Source organism: Marmota marmota, unplaced genomic scaffold (assembly GCF_001458135.2).
Source record: "Marmota marmota marmota unplaced genomic scaffold, marMar, whole genome shotgun sequence".
Taxonomy (NCBI): Eukaryota; Metazoa; Chordata; class Mammalia; order Rodentia; family Sciuridae; genus Marmota; species Marmota marmota.
The window spans coordinates 2,341,905-2,348,043 of record NW_026000244.1 but is presented as its reverse complement, the minus strand read 5'-3'; the positions used below and the strand labels follow the sequence as shown (position 1 = coordinate 2,348,043).

General features: G+C 35.0%; 1 long non-coding RNA gene across 1 annotated transcript; it reads left to right on the top strand.

Moving 5' to 3' along the window:
- Positions 1-477: 477 nt before the first annotated feature.
- LOC125614061 lies at positions 478-2,605 on the top strand. Its single transcript, XR_007344707.1, has 2 exons — positions 478-992; positions 1,174-2,605. It is a non-coding gene; the product is annotated as an uncharacterized LOC125614061 (long non-coding RNA).
- Positions 2,606-6,139: the final 3,534 nt, after the last annotated feature.

The window sequence follows — 6,139 nt, the reverse complement described above, 5'->3', positions numbered from 1 at the left end:
ACTTATATACTATTATTATTTAGTTATAAAAATATTTTGTCTCATAAAGTGTTTTAAGAAATACATGCAGGACTTTGCATTAAGTGAATTGTGGCAGGCAGAGATTAAGTTGCAGGAGCATTTGATTCACATGTGGAAGTCAGAAATTTAGTGAGTAAATTGTGTTCACCAGGTACTGTGTTTTGTGTAGGGTTCATATTATAGTCAAAGTCTCCATATTTTTATTTTATTGAGCATAAAAGGGTCAAGAGTTTTGTTTTACCAAATGGTGAGTGTATTATGTTCTTCATAAATACTAGTAGAAAGAATACAATACCTTGTAAGAACAAAACTAATAATTATATGAAATAATGATTGTGTTAATTCATTCTGTTTAGTCATTTTACCTTTTATATATAGTATAAAATACCATGATATATTTAGTAAATAAACAAAGTTGGATTTCTCAATGAAAGAAATCGTCATATCACATGAATTTAAAACTATGAAAATCAATTTATTATACTTGATTGTCATGTGTTGACTTAACCCAAGTATTATGGCATGGGCTATGCAAGGTTTTTATAGTCTTTTGAAATGTTTTTATGGAAAATTTTATAGACATATATGTGTATATTTCTTAGTAATTTTTTGTTCATATTTCTTGTTAAGAGTCCATAGCCTCTTTACCCTTGTTGACTATTTGTGGTATTATCACTCAAAATCTATTAGTTATTTTCACATCTCTATGTCATGGTAGACAAAAACTAGTTTTTGGACACTCTTTGAAAAAGCCAAAAATGTTTGTATATGTTTTACATTTTTCTTATTCTACTGAGAGTGAAGGTAGCTGGTAGATATTTCCTAAATATGTAATGCTATCTTATGGAGGACAAAAGACTGTGGATGATAAAAGTAACATACTTTCCTTCTCTTCATTATATTACTCTTCTTAATGATGTACTCCTCTTCAATACTGTGGTCTCTACAATAATTTGGGTAATATTCTCAAGGTAATTGTGTCTGTACATTTTTATTGAACTGATATATTTTTGAATTTATGATGACTTTGAATGTACTAATCTGCTACACTCCTGCTGTATTTATTTTACCTTAATTTCATGTTATGTATGCAAAGTATATTTATCCCACTCTAGTAGGTATTGTTTTATTTTAAATTTTTGTTTATTTCAGCCCTGACTCCTCAAGATACCCAAGAAAATTCACCAGAAAAGGGCATAAAACATATTTCACAAAGTGATAAGTGTAAAATATAGAAGTTGTAATATTGACTATTTACAACAAAAGAAAATATGGAAAACTACAAGTGAGAGTGAACAACAGAAGTCATATAAAAATTCAGACCTTTTTTACCACCAGAGAATTTATACTGGAGAGAAGCCCTACAAGTATAAACAATGTGGCAAAGCTTTCAGTAAAAAATCACACCTTAATCACCACAGCAGAACACACACACTGGAGAGAAGCCCTACAAATGTAAAGAATGTGGCAAAGCTTTTAGTCAAAAAGCAGACCTTATTTGCCACAGTAGAACTCACACTGGAGAGAAGCCGTACAAATGTAAAAATTGTAGCAAAGCTTTCAGTCGAAAATCACACCTTATTTGCCACAGAAGAACTCACACTGGAGAGAAGCCCTATAACTGTAAAGAATGTGGCAAAGTTTTTAGTCAAAAACCAGACCTTTTTAGGCACAGCAGAAATCACACTGGAGAGAAGTCCTAGAAATGTAAAGAATGTGGCAAAACTTACAGCCAAAAATCATACCTTATTTGCCAAAGAAGAACTCACACTGGAGAGAAGCCTACAAATGTAAAAAATGTGGCAAAGCTTTCAGTAAAAATCAAACCTTATTTGCCACAGAAGATCTCACACTGGAGAGTAGCCCTACAAATGTAAAGAATGTGGCAAAGCTTTCAGTCAAAAAAATAGACCTTATTCACCACAGTAGAACTCACACTGGAGAGAAGCTCTACAAATGTAAAGAATGTGGAAACGCTTTCAGTCAAAAAATAGATCATATTTGCCACAGCAGAACTCATACTGGAGAGAAGCCCTACAATTGAATAGAATGTGGCAAAGCTTTTAGTCAAAAATCACACCTTATTTGCCACAGCAGAACTCAAACTGGAGAGAAGCCTCACAAATGCAAAGTATGTGACAAAGTTTTTACTCAAATATAAACCCTTATTGCCACAACAGAATTCACACTGGAGAAAAGCCCTACAAATGTAAGGAATGTGGCAAAGCTTTTAGCCATAAAACAGGCCATATTCACCACAGCAGAACTCACACTGAAGAATAGCCTTACAAATGTGAATAAGTAGCAAAACTTTTAATAAAAAATAAAACTTTATTCACCACAGCAGAAGACACCCTGGTGAATGTGAAATGTAAATAAAGTGATAATACTTTTAAAGAAAAACTAAACCTTATCAACAACAGAATTTAAACAGAAAAGAACCCCTACAAATGAAAACAATGTAGCAAAGCTTTTAATAAGAAATCAATTCTTTTTCACCACTAAGCTATTTATTCTGGAAAGAAGACATAAATGTAGAGAATGTAGAAACATTTTAAATTATATATCATACATTACTAAACATCAGAGAAAACACACTGGAGAGAAGCTTTACAAATGAGACCATCGTACCATTCCTCTAAGGAAGAGTCAACATTTAATTCTCACTACAATAACCATAGAAGAGAAAAAGTTTTGAAATGTGAAAATTGACAATGTGACAATGCCTCCAAAATTCATTCACCCATACTCAGCCCCTGTGGATACATACTAGTTAGAGAGAATACAAATGGAAAAAAAAATCATTTCATAACCACATGTTTCTTAAACACTACTGATTTTTGGAGAATTCATTGTGCCCAGAAACCCTAAATAGTTAAATAATATTTTGAAAACTTATTCAAATTTTAAATTCATTGAACATCTGAAAACTCATACCAGTAGTGAACATTGAACAGATTTTGTCCAAAATGTATGCCTTATATAAAAATTAAACATTTATAATAAACACTTTGACAAATGTGAGAGTATAATAAAGTCATTGTCTATACATTACACCTTGATGTATATGAGGATCAGTAAAAGACATTACTCATTTAAATATAGAAAATAAGTAGTTGTCTTTAACTTTTGCTTAAATTTTTTAAGCATTATCAAGTTATTTGGTAGAAATATCAGTCATAAATATCATACATGGATAGTGCAGAAACCTCATCTTTGAAAGCATATAATTTTTGTATTCTAAATCAAAAAGTACTATTTTCATTTTTTAATACTGTAGAAAAGAATTATATAAAATCTATTTTTTGATGTTTAACACTGAATTGTAACATTTTAAACTGTATTTTTTTTGTATTTCAGTTTATATTTAGAGATTTTTAAACACTGAGCCACATTCCTAAGCCCTCTCTCCACTTTTTCAAATTTTGAGACTGTCTTGCTAAGTTGCTTGAAACCACACTAAGTTGCTGAGGCTGAATTTAAACTTCTGAAACTACTCAGTTTCCCAATTTGCTTGGATTACAAGCATGGACTATCATGCCCAATTTATAGTGAATTTTTTTTACCTATATTTACCTTATGTATTCAATATGTCTTTATAACTGAATATTTGTTTATATGTTAACACTCAGGTATTTTATCCTGTTGTTAAATGACAGACATCACAGTGTTCCACTTGACTGAATGTTTTGTGTAATAGTAAAACATACTAGCATCTCTTAATTCTTTTACACATTTTAATCAAACTTAAAGTGGAATATAATTTGCATAAGCCAGATCATTATATTTTTTTTCTGTTTGTACTTATGCTGAAATTAAGAGTTATAATAAGGACATAGATATAGGAAAATAAGCCCCAGATTTTCATATCTTGAATTAAAATTTTAACATTTTAATTTTTTAACACTTTAACATTTCCTAGTGATTTGAATAGACTGAATTCCCACAAACTTAAAGGTAGCTCTTGTAGGAGAGAAGAGCTTTATCTTTCTTGTGTGTGCATAATGGCCTTCTAGACTTCAGCCTCATTGGAAACATTTCATTTTTCTGTGAATGAGGTCAATGATCAGTGTTTTCATGTACAGTAGTAAATTCTGACATCACTGTTATTTTATAGGTAGTGTTATTTCAGGGCAGGAATCAGAGAAATGGACCTGGAATCAAGGTTGAGTGAGGCCTTATACTTATGACAAAATAATCAATGAGCTATGATGCATAGTCTTATTTTAGTAAGAGGTAAACTGATAAGGTTGTATGTAAAGATTAAGTTTCTTATCATTAAATGTTGGCTTACCAGCTACAATAGGGCAAAGGCTTCTTATACATGGAATCCATACAAAAATCGTATTGAATATCATTCACAATTTTATTAATATTACATATAATTCATGAAGAACTGAGTTTACAATAATATATGGCTAAGAACAAGGTCTGGGACATTGTACACTCTCTAATATAGACATATTTATACCAATTTAATTATACCTTTTCTATTTGGGTGTCACTTTTCACTGCTAATTAGCAAAGTGACACAGCAAACAAGTTGCTGTGGCCTCAATCCATGTATTGCCCCCAAATCATACAGTTTAACACCACAAATCTTATACCAGTGGTATGGAGAGGTAGAGACTGGATCTGGCTGTGGTGTCCAGAGGTAGGAACTTTTGAAAGTGGCTGCATTAGATAGGTCATCGGGGTGAAGTCCCCATGATTGGATCCTAGTGGCTGTATAAGTAGGGGGTAGGCCAAAGACCCAGGAATGGAAGAAAGCTCCTCCCATGATGAAATGCAGCCACAGGGCCCTTGGAAGCATCTGGGCCATGCTGGTGGGACTTCCAGCCTCCAAACTGCAAGGAAAATAAAACTCTCTTTTTTTATATAAAGTAGCTGCCTCACATATTTTGTTACAGTATTTGGTTATTTTCCAGGAGCAAATGCCGTATTCATTAAGGGTTTTATTCTGGGTTAGAGGATAAGTGTGAAGAGCTGTGTGTGCCCAGCTCTTCTCCCAGTGCTTATGGAGGAGGTGCGTACCATGTCAGGATCTACATGTTTTCTAGGATGGTTTTCCTGTTCAGTTTACTGACTTTGCTGCAGAGACTTGTGTTTGAATGAGACTGAGTAATATGTAGCTCACATATGGAGATTTTAACATGATGGGGTTGGGCTCTTAAAGTTTCTCATTTTAAAAGATTAATGATGCACAAAGTTAGAGAGTGAAACACCCTGAAGACAAATATGTCCTGAATACAAACTGCCCAGAACAAGTGGCTTGGTCACATACTAAAATCGCAACAGAGCCCAGTGCAAACCTTTGATGTTGGCTTTGTGCTTGGGCATCTGGGGAGGCTCTATGCAGGGTTCCTTTTACTCTGCTGGAGGGGCTGGGGGTTCTGCAGGCATGATAGCAAATCAGCCCCACATGAGTATCTAGTGTTGCAAGGGAAACAGGGTGAGCTCAGGATGGAGAGCAAGCCTGGGAAGGAGAGCGACACCATTGGTGGAGTTAAATGTGTGTAGTTCATGGCTCCTGCACACCGTCAAGGCAGACAATCCAAGGAAAGGAGGAGGGGAAAGAGAAAGGGAGAGAGAAAGGTGCTCCAGCTTCCTGATTTGGCTGAAGAGGTCACAGGTGTGGGTGGGGACTGAGGTGGATGTGTTTCTGACTGAGGAACAGGAAGCCACACCATCCATAGTTTTTCCTAAACACTTGATTTGAAATAATCCTCAATTCCCTGGAAGTTTCAAAGAAACATGGGTTCTATGGACACTTGGCTCAGCGTCCCAGAGCTGGCATCTGGATTGACCATGCAGAACATCAACCAGGCGGTTAACATCAGTGTCATCCTGGCAACTCTTTCCTTGTCACCAGTTGGGTGTGCATGTGGCATGTGCTTCCTTAGCTTCACAGTCCTGTTGGTTGTCCCCCATCAGCCACAGCAAGGTGTCTTACCTATTCAACATTCCTTCACATCACCCTCTAGAGACTCAGCTCCTCTCCATGCCCCCATCCCTGCTAGCCCAAACTGTCCCCACCCCTCCAAGTTACTTCAGTGGATAAATATATTATGTCACGGAGTCACTTAAAGTGTGTCCTCTGAGACACCTCACTGTTATG